Below are 14790 nucleotides of genomic sequence, written 5' to 3' on the forward strand. Positions count from 1 at the left end.
TCAGACATGTGAGGTTGAGAACCCTCAGATATGCAAATGCTCGGTGGTTTCCTCAGGCCCTGATTGTTCTGCTTTCACATACACCTGCTCTGAAAATACAGTTTTTCTGGTTGGGCAGACACTGTCTGGTCTTTTAAAGCCCTCTAATCGGCCGGGCGCGGTGGCTCTAGCCTGTAATCCCAGCACTTTGGGAGGCTGCGGCAGGCAGATCACGAGGTCAGGAGATCAAGACCATCTTGGCTAACACGGTGAAACCCCGTCTCTACTAAAAATACAAAAAAATTAGCCAGGTTTGGTGGGGGGTGCCTGTAGTCCCAGCTACTCGGGAAGCTGAAGCAGGAGAATGGCATAAACCCGGGGAGGCAGAGCTTGCAGCGATAGAGCGAGACTCAGTCTCAAAAAATAAAATAAAATAAAATAAAAATGAAACTAAAAAAGCCATCTAATCCTGTTTCAGCCCACAGATTTATTTTGTTTTACTTGCACTTTTTTTGCATTAACAAACTTACGTTTGTTGACAAGATGGCTTCAGGCTCTTACTATTAAACTGTACCTTGGAAATACCAAATAAACAAGAGACAAACTTTTGCCTATCAAAAAAACCTGTAAAACTGTCATAAATACATGAGGAAACAAATACAGGGAAGCAGAAGCTGCTTAGAGAGGAAGAGGCAAATTAGAGGTAAGAGAATGCTTTCTGAATGAGATCTTTTCTCTCCCCCAGATCTTTCTGAGCTGATCATTTCCTATTCCAGCAGGGCAATTATTCTACCAACCAGTGGTAGTGGAGTAATTACTAGGACAGTATTAGAACCCAGCCACTGTGGCAAGCAGATAGCAATAGGCACAAATGTACTGCTCCCAAGAATTCCTGTCTCACCACCATACACAGTGGGGTGGGCAACTAGGGAATGACTGTGTCCAGCTAGAGCTCTAGAGGTTTTCTGCCCGAGACTAATCCTCAACACTCTCTCAACACACCAATTCATGACAAGTTAAATAACAGCCAACGAGAGATAATAAATATGAAAATTATAATTGTCAAAATAAGTACCTGACAGGTGAATTGATCAGCATACAGAATAATACTAAAGAAAAAAACATAGTGAGCTGGAAGGCCAGGAAAAACTCTCCTAAAAATACCAAGAAGAGGTACGGAGAAGGAGAGTATACAAGTTAAGAAATATGAATGATGGCATAGGAAGTGTCAATATCTGTATGATTCATGTACTGCATATAGGTACAAATAAGAGAAGAAAACTTATGGAAAAAATAATAACCCCAAATTTTACAAAATCAGAGAAAGACTAAAGATTTCACAATGAAAAGTATCATAATTTGCTAACTGAATTGATTTTAAAAACCTAAATATTAAAGTAAAATTTGGGAATACCAATGAACAAGGAAAAATTTTGAAATACTAAAGAACATAAAGCATTATCTATAAGTCACAGGAATGAGAATAGCCTAAGACTTCTTAACAATAACATTAAATGTAAGAAGTCAATGGAAAATGTTTTCAAAGTGTTCAAAGAAAAAAGACAACCCTGTTATTTTATATCTATCTAGACTTTTATTTAATTGCGAGGGTGAATGAAGATTTTTTCTTTGGTATTACAGCCCTCAAAATCTTAAGACACACACGCGCATGCACACACACACACACACACACACACACATGCAAACCACTAAAAACACTTTTAGAGGAAGTGCTACAGCAAGATGAAAAACAAATGCAGAAATAGGCCACAAGATAGGGAAATGAGTTTGAATAAATAAAATAATAAAATTTTGTTGTTTAAACCACGAGAAACACACATGGAAAGAAGAAGTGAAATAAAATTCTATTACTTAAACTCAAGAATGATAATGTGATAGAAGAGTGGGGAGGAAGTTGTTTTGAAGACATGTAAATGAAAGTTGTTATTCATCTTAGTACGTGAGTAATTACCACCAGAAACAAGAATAGAATGACCTTCAAAGCAGCATAGGAAAATCCACCCCCTTACCCTGTTGAGCCTCCTGTGGCTGCCACTGAGCAGAATATGGCTGTCCCTCCCATGTACACTGATCTTGACAAAGGTACCAGGGATGTCTTCACCAAGCGGTATAGATTAGGATTAATAAAGCTTCATTTGAAAACAAAATATGGGAATAGACTGGATGTTACAAGCTCAGGCTCAGCCAATCCTGAGGCCGTCAAAGTGACAGGTAGTCTGGAAACCAAGAACAGATGGATCAAATATGGCCTGACATTTACAGAGAAGTGGAACACTGACAAGACATTAGGTGCAGAGTTACTGGAGAAGATGAGCTTTTTACATGGACTAAAGTTGACCTGTGATTCAGCCTCCTCACCTAACACTGGGGGCAAAATGCTAAAATCAAGACAAGGTACAAGTGAGAGTACATCAACCTGGGCTGCAACGTGGGTTTTGACATCTCCAGGCCTTTCATCCAAGGTGCTCTCTTGCTGAGTTACAAGGACTGGCTGGCTGGATACCAAATACATTTTGAGATCAAAGAGTCCCAGGTGACCTAGAACAACTTTTTGCGGTTGGCTTCAAGACTGATGAATTCCAGCATCACACTAATATAAATGACAGTGTTTGGCCGCTCCACTTACCAGAAGGTGAGCAAGACTTTGGAGACCACTGTCAATCATGCATGGACATCAGGAAACAATAACACTTGCTTTGGAACAGCAGCCAAGTAACACATAGATCCTGACAGCTTCTTCTCAGCTAAAGTGAACAACTCCCGTGAGAGGTTTAGGATACATTCAGACTCCAAAGCAGTTATCGAACTAATTCTGTGAGTCCTGAGAGATGACAAAAACGTCAATGTTGGTCTAAAACGAGCTTGGTCTAAGACTGGATTGTTTTTTTTTTTTTTTTTTTTGGAGATGAAGTCTCGCTTTGTTGCCCAGGCTGGAGTGCAGTGACACTATCTCAGTTCACTACAACCTCCACCTCCTGGGTTCAAGCGATTACTGTGCCTCAGCCTCCCGAGTAGTTGGGATTACAGGCATGCACCACCATGCCCAGCTAATTTTTGTATTTTCAGTAGAGATAGGGTTTCACCATGTTGGTCAGGCTGGTCTTGAACTCCTGACCTCAGGTGATCTGCCACCTAGGCCTCCCAAAGTGCTGAGATTACAGGCATGAGCCACCACACCAGCCTAAGACTGGAATTTTAAGCATAAATCAATACTGTATAATTATTTAATTTTAAAGTATTGTGCAGCATAGCTACCTTCAAAATTTAATGTACCCTCTTATGTTGTACGTCTAGGATTCAAGTATTGCTAGGTATCATGATAAATCTCTAGGTTAAAGATATTTGATCTTTAAGATGTTACCTTTTCAGAGGTATAGAAGGAAGCTGATTCCCAAAAGGTCCTTTCAGTTAGAAATTTGGGAGGAATTGGTGGTCCCTCTAGAGATGTCTGTGTTTTTTTTTTGTTTTGTTTTTTTTATTTAGAAACAGCTGCAAGTGGAAACTGATAACATGTAGGCACTTTGTAAAATCATATTGAGTAAATGAACTTGTGACTTCTTGAGAATTGAACTTTGGTTTCCTATCCTAATGAGAGGCTCATTGCTTGAAGTTGTGTACAAATGTATCTGAGGGACACTTTTTTAGATGTATGTTTATGGTCTATTTCCACTCTACTCTATCACCTCTTTTATACCAAAAGTAGTTTTCAGGGTGTGGTAAGTTATTTCTTTTGTGACATTTGTGGGCAGCAAGGGTGATGAAGCCAATAACTCAAGACTGATATGATTTAGATCTGTGTCCCCATAAAATCTCATGTCGAATTGCAATCCATAGTGTTGGAGGTGGGGCCTAGTGGGAAGTGATCAGATAATGGGATGAAATGCTTATGAATGGTTCAGTAATATCCCCTTGGTACTATATAGTGAGTAAGTTCTCATGAGATATGGTTGTTTAAAAGTGGTGGCACCTTCCCTGCCTCTTTTTCTTGTTCCTGCTCTGGCAATGTACAGTATGCCTGCTTTCCTTTCACCTTCCTCCATGACTGAAAGTTTCCCGAGACCTCCCCAGAAGCAGAAGCTGCTATGCTTCCCGTACAGCCTGCAGAACCATGAGCCAATTAAATCTCTTTTCTTTATAAATTGCTCAGTATCAAGTATTTCTTTATAGCAATGCAAGAATGGACTAATACAGAAAATTGGTACCGAGAAGTGGGGCATTGCTATAAAGATACCTGGAAATTTGGAAGCAGCTAATGGTAACTGACAGAGGTTAGAAGAGTGTGGAGGGCTCAAAAGAAGACTGAAAGATGAGGGAAAGTTCAGAACTTCCCAGAGACTTGTTAAATTGTTGTGACCAAAATGCTAATAGTGATACGGACACTGAAGTCCAGGCTGAGGAGGTCTCAGATGGAGATAAGAAACTTATTGGGAACTGGAGAAAAGGTCACTTTTGTTATGCATTAGCAAAGAACCTGGAGGCATTGTGCCCCTGCCCTAGGGATCTGTGGAACTTTGAACTTGAGAATGATGATTTAGGGTATCCAGCAGAATAAATTTCTAAGAAGGAAAGTATTCAAAATGTGGTCTGGCTGCTTCTAACAGCCTAATGTAAAACTGGGACTTATATTTAAAAGGGAAGCAGAACATGAAAGTTTGGAAAATTTGCAGCCTGGCCATGAGGTAGAAAAGAAAAGCCCATTTTCAGGGGAGGAATTCAAGCAGGCTGCAGACATTTGCGTAAGTATAAAGGAGTCAAGGGCTGATAGCCAAGACAATGGGCAAAAAGCCTCCAAGACACTTCGGAGACCTTCTTGACAACCCCTCCCATCACAGGCCCAGAGGCCTAGAAGGACTAAATGGTTTTGTGGCCTAGGGTCCAGACCCTGCTGTGCTGTGCAGCCTTGGGACATTGCTCTCTGTATCCCAGCCACTCCAGCTTCAGCCATGGCTCAAAGGGCCCCAGATACAGCTTGGGCCACTGCCTCAGAAGGTGAAAACCATGAGACTATGCAGCTTCCACATGGTGTTAAGCCTGTGGGTACATTCTTCCAGAGTGCAAGAGCTGAGTCATGGGTGCCTCCACCTAGATTTCAGAGGATTTTTGGAAAATCCTGGTGTTCAGGCAGAAGCCTGATGTAGGGGTGGAGCCCTCATGGAGAGATTTTTGTAGGGAGGAGAAATGTGGGGTTGGAGCCTCCACACAGGGTCCCCACTGGGGCACTGCCTAGTGGAGCTGTGAGAAGAGAGCCACCATCCTCCAGACTCTAGAATGGTAGATCCACTGACAGCTTACACCATGCTCCAGGTAAATCTGCAGGCACTCAATGCCAGTCCATAGAGTAGCTGTGGGGTCTGAACACTGCAAAGCCACAGGGGTAGAGCTGTCCAAGGCTTTGGGAGCACATTCCTTGCAGCAACATGTCCTGGAGGTGAGGCATGCAGTCAAAATAGATTGTTTTGGAGCTTTAATATTTAATGACTTCCCTGATGGCTATAGCCCCTTTCTTTTGGCTAATTTATCCCTCTTGGAATGGGAGTATTTACCCAATGCCTATACCTCCCATTGTATCTTGAAAGTAACTAACTTGTTTCTTCTCTTACAGTCTCATAGGTGGAAGGGACTAGCCTTGTCTGAGATGAGAATTTGGACTTTGTACTTTTGAGTTAATGTGGGAATGAGTTATGACTTTGGGGGTCTGTTGGGAAGGTATGATTGTATTTTACAATATGAGAAGGACATGAGATTTGGGAGGGACCAGGGGTGGAATTATACAGTTTTGATCTGTGTCTCGACCAAATCTCATGTTGAAATGTAATCCTCAATGCTGGAGGTGGGACCTGGTGGGAGGCAGTTGGATCATGGCAATGGTTTCTAACGGCTTAGTGGTTTAGCATCACCCCGCTAGTGTTGTTCTCGTGGTTGAGTTTTCAGGATATCTGGTTGTTTAAAAGTGTGTAGTACCTCCTCTGTCTCTCTCTTCCTTCTGCTCTAACCATCTGCAACATCTTGCTCCCCCTTCGCCGTCCATTATAATTGAAAGCCTCTTGAGGCCTCCCTGAAGCAGAAGCCATTATGCTTCCTGCAGAACTGTGAGCCAATTAAAGCTCTTTTCTTTATTAATTAGCCAGTCTTGGGTATTTCTTTATAGCAATGTGCAAACAGACTATTACAAAGACTTAATTTCCTCTCAAGTTGTAGTTTTATTGTTCTTGCATGAGAGAATGAAATAGCTTCCAAAAATACTAAATGCAAGCCTGGAAGAGTCTCTGTGGCTGTAATCACACTTAAAATCTAAAGTGGACTTCTGCTACATTCTCACTAACTTATATTCTTAACAGTTTAATGAGTATGGTTTAGAGTCTTCCATTTTGTGTGGAATTAGATTCTTCCCTTCAAATGCTATAATTAATGTCACTTAAATAAAATTTAAATAAAATATTAAAAATTCAAAGTCTATAATAAAAACTGGTAGGCATAAGTAGACATTTTTAAGTAGGTAAACAGAAATGACCAAATAAAGCAGCAGAAATTAGGTCCCATTAGCCTAGTAATTACAATACTGTAAATGAGTTAAATTTAACAATAATAAAGCATAGACTCTTAGATTGTATTTTCAGAAATCCAACAGTACATTGAGAAATATATCTATAACAACACTAAACAAACAAATAATATCAATTTAGTTTGATATAATTCAATTGAAATAATACTATTTGGGGTACTATTTCTAATTGAAGCTATTTTTGCCTCTCATTTTACCATAAAAATGAATGTCGTGGTAATAAAATTCTCTTTCTCCCAGAAATTTAAGCACGTTCCATGGTTTTTCTTAGGTAATAGGTAAGGTAAATATTTAACTCTCAATTGGCTAATTAGGACATTAAGTTCAAGCCATTAACCAAAATTTGAAACTTCCTCTTCTTTCAGCCTATTTTATGCCAAAAACCTACAGTAAAAACAGAGTATGAAATGTGCTTAATTTCAGCTCTTTTCTCCATTTTGCCCCTCTAGCTGGCATCAACAATTTTTGGCATAGGAAGGCAGGATTAGAAAAGCTCAGGTTTCTGATGACATGACGTAGGCACACAAGTATTTAAAACTGTTGTCTTTCCTTTTTTTGGAGGCTCTAATTGGTAGAAAGCTCTCTCCCAGGCCCATCATCAAAACACTTAATCTGCCCTTTCTTTGCCTTTAGATTTCTCAGAAAGGAGTCAGATAAGAGTCCACTGTGCTCCTCTGAATACAAGAAACACATTTCAACTCTAAAGAGTATCAGACCTAAGGCAAGGGAAGTATCACCCCAAACCAGTCCTCTTGTAGTGGGGATAAGGGAAAGAAATCCAGTACAAAAACTCTGCCCAAGGAAGTACATTTAACAATCTCTTTTTTCTCTCTCCGAACCCTTTTATATTCCTTAAGCAGATGAGGAGTTTAGGAGTCATGGAACATATCAGAATATAATTTAAAAGTCCCATATGGATATTTGCCATCTTATTGTGAAAATTAACAGCTATTGAATCATGATATCTAATCAAAACTTTTATTTTAACCACTTGTTATACAGTTAAAACACCCAGGAAAGTTGAATAAAAAATATAAGGAACCAATATTCAAAGTAAATATTGGTCCAAAAAATATCATATATCATGCGCATATACTCATGTAACAATATAGTCTCCAAACATACAGTAACAAGTCAGAACTACAGGAGAAGAAAATTTAAATCAACAATTGTCATTGAAGATTTTAATGTAACCCTTCTGGAAACCAATAGATAAAATAAAGCTAAACAAAACTATAGATATGAGTAATAAATTCAAATATAGATAAATTTACATGGAACCAAAAATTCACTTTGTTTAGGAGTACACATGGAGCATTCAAATGAGTCAATTATAAATTCAATAAAAAGCTAGCAATATATGTTTTTAAACCATAATGCAATAAATCAAAATTGATTAAAGAAGATAGTAAAAATAGTCTCATATCTGCAAAAGGAAAAAAATTACTCAAAATTATACTTTAATTAAAGAGGAAATCATAAAGAATATTATAAAATACAAGAGAGTGATAATAAAAGTGTGATGTGAAAAAATATAGAATACAGCTAGAGCAAGACTTAGAGGAAATTTTATTGAATTAATTCACAATTATTTATTGAATTAATAAAAAAAGAAAAATTAAAGTCAAGAGACCTACCATTGAACTCAAAAAGCTTGTAAATGGAACTACAGAATTCTTCCCTCCAAAAAGGGATGGAATAGTAAAGAAATAACAAAAAATAATAGAATACTAAAAAAGAGCTCAAAAGGAGAACCAGCAAAACCAGTAGCTGTTTCTATAAAAAGACTAATAAAATTAACAAACACCTAGCAAGACTGATTAAGAGAAAAGAAAAAGAAAAAATGTAGGTAAAAAATTACCCTTTAATAAAATATTAGAAATTTAATATTTAAAAATTAAAATTTGTAAAATGTAAAATGTAATATTAATATTAAAAATTACCCTTTAATAATATTAAAGGTTAGCTAGCTACAACATATAAAGATTTAACAAAAGATATAATAAATAATTGCAAGTCAATAAATTTGAAAGTTTTACTGTTGAATATATTAGGAGGTACCCCTGGAGAGGTCCTGAATTCCAGGCATACTCTTGTCCATTCCCATTGTGTTGGCAGCCCTGTTTACCTTCATAAAAATAATAAGTAATGTTTGCCAACATACTGTATAGTTAATTTTAGATGTCAACTTGACTGGATTAAGGAACAATTAGAGGACTGGTAAGCACTATTTTGGGGTGTGACTGTGAGGGTATTTTCAGAGGACATTGCCATGTGAGTCTGAGTGGACTAAGTGGGGAAGATCTGACCTCAATGAGGATATACACCATCCAATCAGCTAGGGGCCCAGATAGCACCAAAAGGCAGAAGAAATGACTTCCTCTCCTCCTGGAAGTGGGACACACTCTTCTCCTCCTGTCCTTGGACATCGGGACCCCAGGCTGTTTGGCCTTGAGCCTCCAGAACTTAAGCCAGTGCCCTCCCACCCTTGGTTTCTCAGGCCTTCACCTTAGGCTAAGAATTATCCCATCAGCTTCCCTGGTCCTGAAGCTTCCACACTTTGACTGAGCCACAGTACTGGCAACCCAGGGTCTCCAGCTTGTAGACAGCCTGTTGTGGGACTTATTAGTCTCCATAGTCATCTGAGCCAATTCCCTAATACATTCCTTATCTATCTATCTGTCTGTCTGTCTGTCTGTCTATCTATCTATTATCTATCTATCCATCTAATCTATCTATCTCTATATAGATATATCCTCTTGGTTCTGTCTTTCTGGGCAATCCTGACTAATTTTTTGCCTGTTGGTCTGCTGACATGAAGAGCCTCAAACTGAGGTCACAGTCTCAGTTTGCAGAGCAATGGAATTGTATCCTTCAGTGGAATGGAATTGTATCCTTCAGAGGAAGCATGCTTTCCTCCAAGGTTTCTAAGCAGAGCCCAAAGTCATGGGTATGGGAAGAAAATGTTGGCAGTGGGTCATAAAAAAGACATGTCATAAGTTGTGTCCCACTTCCACTCCTTAGTTCTCAAATCTAAGTATTCTGACTATGGGAGAAACAATAACATATATTGGCATAGATAAAATAACGCTGGTCTGTGTCTTAAAACATAATAATAAGTTCCCATGTAAACCTAGAAGGGAGAAATCTGAGGAAAAGAAAAACAAATCCACAACACCACAGTGGCCCAGCACTCTATCAACAGTGCCTGGAGGCCCTTTCATTGCAGAAAGACAGGAAAAAGAAACAAAAAAAATAAAGATTAAGCAAGAAGTAAAAGAACAAATATTATTCACAAATAATATGAATGCAAATGTAGCAAGTCCAAAAGAATATATAGATAAATTGTTGGAATTAACACAAAAGTTTAGAAAAATTGCTGAATAAAAACAATTCGTATATAAAAACCAGTAAGTGTCTTTATCACATCAACAAAAATGAAATGCACTATATATATATTATTTTTGATAGCATGCCTAAGAATAAGGAAAAGAAGAGACATTTTAGGCTTCTACAAAGGTAATTATAAAAGCATTAGAAAAAATTAAAGGAGACCTAGAAAATAGAGAAATATATTTAGCAGTTAAAGGTTTAATATGATAATAGCAGTTAAAGGTTTAATATGATAATAACCTCAATTTTTCCCAAATTGCTGTATTAATTTAATGAAATCTCAATCTTAATCCTAAAAAGATTTTATTTGTTTATATTTTATGGAATTTAACAGTTAATTTTAAAATTGGTATGCATATTCAAATGCAAAGGGCAAAGAATAGCAAGACATTTTTGAGAAAAAAGAGAAAGACAAAAGATTTCAGAATAAAATATATTTTGAAGCTATAAAAAGGGTGATACAGCCACAATGATAAATGAATCAATGTAATCATAGATAATTCAGAAACTGATCCATATATATGCATAAACTTCAGTTATAATAAACATAGTACAGAAGGAGGCAGAGGAAGATGAGCAAATAGAAATCTTCACCAATCATCCCTCCTGCAAATTTCAACAACTACACATGAACAAAAAATCAGGTGAGCAATCACAGTACCTAATTTAGCTTTATATTACTGAAAGAGGCACTGAAGAGAGTAGGAAAGACAGTTTTGAATTGCCGACACCACCCCTCCCTGATTCCTTGGCAGCAGCTGGATGATACATAGAGAGAATTCATGCAGTTGGGAGAGGGGAAGCACAGTGACTAGGGAACTTGGCATTAAACTCAGTGTGGCCCTGTCATAACACTGAGAGAAAAGCCAGTGCCCACCCATGGAGGGAACAGAATAGTGCATCCCAGTGGTCAGAACCTGAGTTTCTCAGCAAACCTTGTCACTGTGGGCTAAAGTGCTCTGGGGTTCTAGATAAGCCTGAAACGCAGTCTAGGACACAAGGACTGCAATTCCTAGGCAAGTCCTAGTGCTGGGCTGGGTTTAGAGCCAGTGAACTAGGGTAGCATGAGACCCAGAGAGACACCAGCCCAGTGGGCTAAGGGAGTGCTTGTGCCACCCCTTTCAAAACCCCAGGCAGAGCAGCTTGTAGCAAAGAAATTGACTCCTTTCTTCTGCTTGAGAGGAGAGCGAAGAGTAAAGAGGACTTTGTCTTGCAGCTCAGCCACAGTAGGGTAGGGCATTGGGCAGAGTTGTAAGTCCCCCATTCCAAGACCTAGGTCTCAGATGACATTTCTAGACACATCATGGCCCAGAAGGGAATCTGCTGCCTTGAAGAGAAGGACCCAGTCCAGGCAAGATTCATCACCTGCTGAATAAAGAGACGTTGGGCCCTCAATAACCAGCAGCAATACCCAGGTAGTACTGGGCTTTTGGTGAGACTCTGAGACATCCTGGCTTCAAGTGAGACCCAGTACACTCCCAGTTGTGGAGGCCATGGTGAAAGACTCCTTCTGCTTGAGAAAAGCAAAGAGAAAAGTAAAGGGGACTTTGTCTTGTACCCTAGGTACCAGCTCAGCCACAGTTGGGTAGATCACCAAGTGGGCTCCTGGGGACCCTAAGTCCAGGCCTGGGCTCTTAAACAGCATTTCTGAACCTGCCCTGGGCCAGAGGGAATCCCACTGCCATGAAGGGTGAGTCCCAGGCCTGGCAGCTTTCACCACCCAGGCCTGGCTAAGTGAAGATCCCTGGGGCCTTAAGTGAATATTGGCAGTGGACTGACAGAATTACCCATGGGCCAGTGGTGGTGGTGGCCACTGAGAAAGGCTCCTCTGCCTATGGAAAGGGCAGGGAAGAGCGGAAAGGACTTTGTCTTGTGGACCAAGGAACAGCTTAGCTTCAATAGAATAAAATACCAGGTACATTTCTAAGATTTTTGACTCCAGTCCCTGGCTCTCAGACAGCATCTCTGGGTGTGACCGGGGCAAGAAAGGCACAAACCTGGCTGGCTTCCCAACTTGCTAACTGTAGAGCCCTAGGGCCTTAAGCGAACATAAGCAGTAGCCAGGTAGTGGTTACAGTGGGCCCTGAGTGAGGCCCAGTGCTGGGCTGGCTTCAGATCTGACCCAGCACAGTCAGTGGTGGTGGCCCCAGGGGTGCTTGCATCACGACACCCCCAGATCCAGGCGGCACAGCACAAAGAGAGACTCCATTTATTTAGGAGAACATAAGGGACGAGAACAAGAGTCTCTGCCTGGTAATCCAGGGAAGTCTTCCGGAACTTATCCAAGACCACTAAGTCAGTACGTCTATGAGTCTGCAGGAACCACAGCACTACTGGGGTTGGGTCTCAAGTTCCTTTGAATACCTGGAAAACCTTCCCAAGAAGGACAGGCACAAACAAGGCCAGACTGCAAAGAACCACAGTAAATACTTAACTCTTCAATGCCTAGACACTAAGGAACATCTATGAGTATCAAGACCATCTCTGAAAACGTGATCTCACCAAATGAACTGAATAAGGCACCTGGACCAATACTGGAGAAGCAGAGATATGTTACCTTTCAGACAGATAATGCAAAATAGCAATTTTGAAAAAACGCAAAGAAATTCAAGATAACAAAGAGGAAGAATTCAGAATTCTATCAGGTACACTTAACATACGGATTGAAATAATAAAAGAAAATCAAGCAGAAATTCTGGTGTTGAAAAATGCAATCAACATATGGAAGAATGCATCAGCATCTTTTAATAACAGAATAGATCAAACAGAGGAAAGAATGAGTGAGCTTTACAGGCAACTAATGCCAAAATGGACAAATTGGATCACATCAAATTAAAAAGCTTCAGCACAGGAAAGGAAATAATTCACAAAGTGAAGAGACTACCCACGGAATGGGAGAAAATATTTGCAAACTCCCATTCTGACAAGGTATTAACAACCAGAATATATAAGATCAGACAACTCTGTAGAAAATAATCTAATAATCTAATCAAAAATAGGCAAGAGACCTGAACAGATATTTCTCAAAAGAAGACATACAAATGGCAAACAGGCATATGATCATCAGAGACACGCAAATCAAAACTACAATGAGTTATCATCTCACCCCAGTTAAAATAGCTTATGTCCAACAGACAGGCAATAACAAATGCTAGTGAAGATGTGGAGAAAAGGGAGCCCTCACACACTGTTGGTAGAACGTAAATTAGTACAAGCACTATGGAGAACCGTTTGGAGGTTCATCAGAAAACTAAACATAGAGCTACCATATGATCCAGCAATCCCACTGCTGGGTATATACCACCCCTAAAAGGAAATCAGTTTATTAAAGAGCTATCTACATTCCTATGTCTGTTGCAGCACTATTCACAATAGCCAAGATCTGAAAGCAACCTAAGTGTTCATCACAGAGGAATGGATGAAGAAAATGTGATACGCATATGTAATGGAGTAGTATTCAGCCATAAAAGTGAATGAGATCCTGTCATTTGCAACAACATGGATGGAACTGGAAATCATTATGTTAAGTGAAATAAGCCAGGCACAGAAAGACAAACACATGTTTTCACTTATTTGTGGAAGCTAAAAATCAAAACAATTGAACTCATGAAGATAGAGTAGAAAGATGGTTAGCAGAGGCCGGGAAGGATAGTAGAGGTATGAGGGGGAACTAGGGATGGTTAATGGGTACAAAAAAATAGAAGAATAAATAAGACCTAGTATTTGATAGCACAACAAGGTGACTATAGTCAATAATAATTTAATTGTATATTTTTAAATAACTAAAATAGTATTATTGGGTTGTTTGTAACAGAAAGGATAAATGCTCAAAGTGATGGATACCCTATTTACCATGATGTGGTTATTACACATTGCATGTCTATATCAAAGTATCTCAGGTATCTCATAAAAATATACACTTACTATATACCCACAACAAATAAAAATTAAAAAATAAAAAATAAATGTAGTACGGAGAAGAGAAGAACTTTCTATGATTGATCCTAGGATAATTAGATATCAAGATAGAGTAAAATAAATTTTAATCTCTTCATTATTACATATGCAAGCAACACAAAATAATTTCTAGTGAACTATAAAACTAAATGAGAAAAGATAAAAAGTTTTTAAAACACAACTTAGTACTGTATCTTTATAAGTTAGAGTAGAGAAAATTTCTTAAACAAAACAGCAAAGATAAATGAAAAGATTGGTAAGTTTGACTACATTGAAATTAAGAACTTCTGTTTATCCAAAGACACAAGGAAGAAAGTGCAAAGCAGGGCCTCAGGGTGAGAGAAAATTTTTACATTACATAAACCCAACAAGGGGTTTGTATCCAAAACTACAAGTCATAAAGAACTACAGATTTATAAAGAAAAGACATATAACAGAAAAATCACCACAAGACTTGAGCACTTTACAATAAAAGAAAATCCAAAGACAAAAAATCGGTAAAAATATGGTCAACCTCATTAATAATAAGAGAAATACAAAATAAAATCATGAGCTACTACTACACACCGATAGCAATGGCTAAATTTAAGTGGAGCAATGAGAACTAGGCTGAATGTAAATTGGTTCAACCACTTTGGAAAACTTTTTGGCATCATCTACTAAAGCTGACATGCATATATACTACCCTGTGACCCAACATTCAATTTCTGTATAAGTGTGTGCTTATATATACCAAAATGTTCACAATATCCATAATATCATTGTAATAATGCAAAAACTTGATACTACTCAAATGGCCATAAACAGTACAATGGACAAATAAAAGTGATGCATTCATACAATAGAATGAATTTAATAAAAAGTTAGAACACAGCAAT

The 14790-nt window shown here is 38.6% G+C and overlaps 1 protein-coding gene and 1 pseudogene across 5 annotated transcripts in view; both read left to right on the forward strand.

Moving 5' to 3' along the window:
* Positions 1 to 14790, forward strand: part of FCRL3 (Fc receptor like 3) — a 63501-nt gene that overhangs the window by 11879 nt on the left and 36832 nt on the right. The window lies entirely within an intron of this gene.
* On the forward strand, positions 2046 to 2818 carry LOC109024951 (voltage-dependent anion-selective channel protein 1-like; annotated as a pseudogene).

Source organism: Gorilla gorilla, chromosome 1, assembly GCF_029281585.2.
Source record: "Gorilla gorilla gorilla isolate KB3781 chromosome 1, NHGRI_mGorGor1-v2.1_pri, whole genome shotgun sequence".
NCBI lineage: Eukaryota > Metazoa > Chordata > Mammalia > Primates > Hominidae > Gorilla > Gorilla gorilla.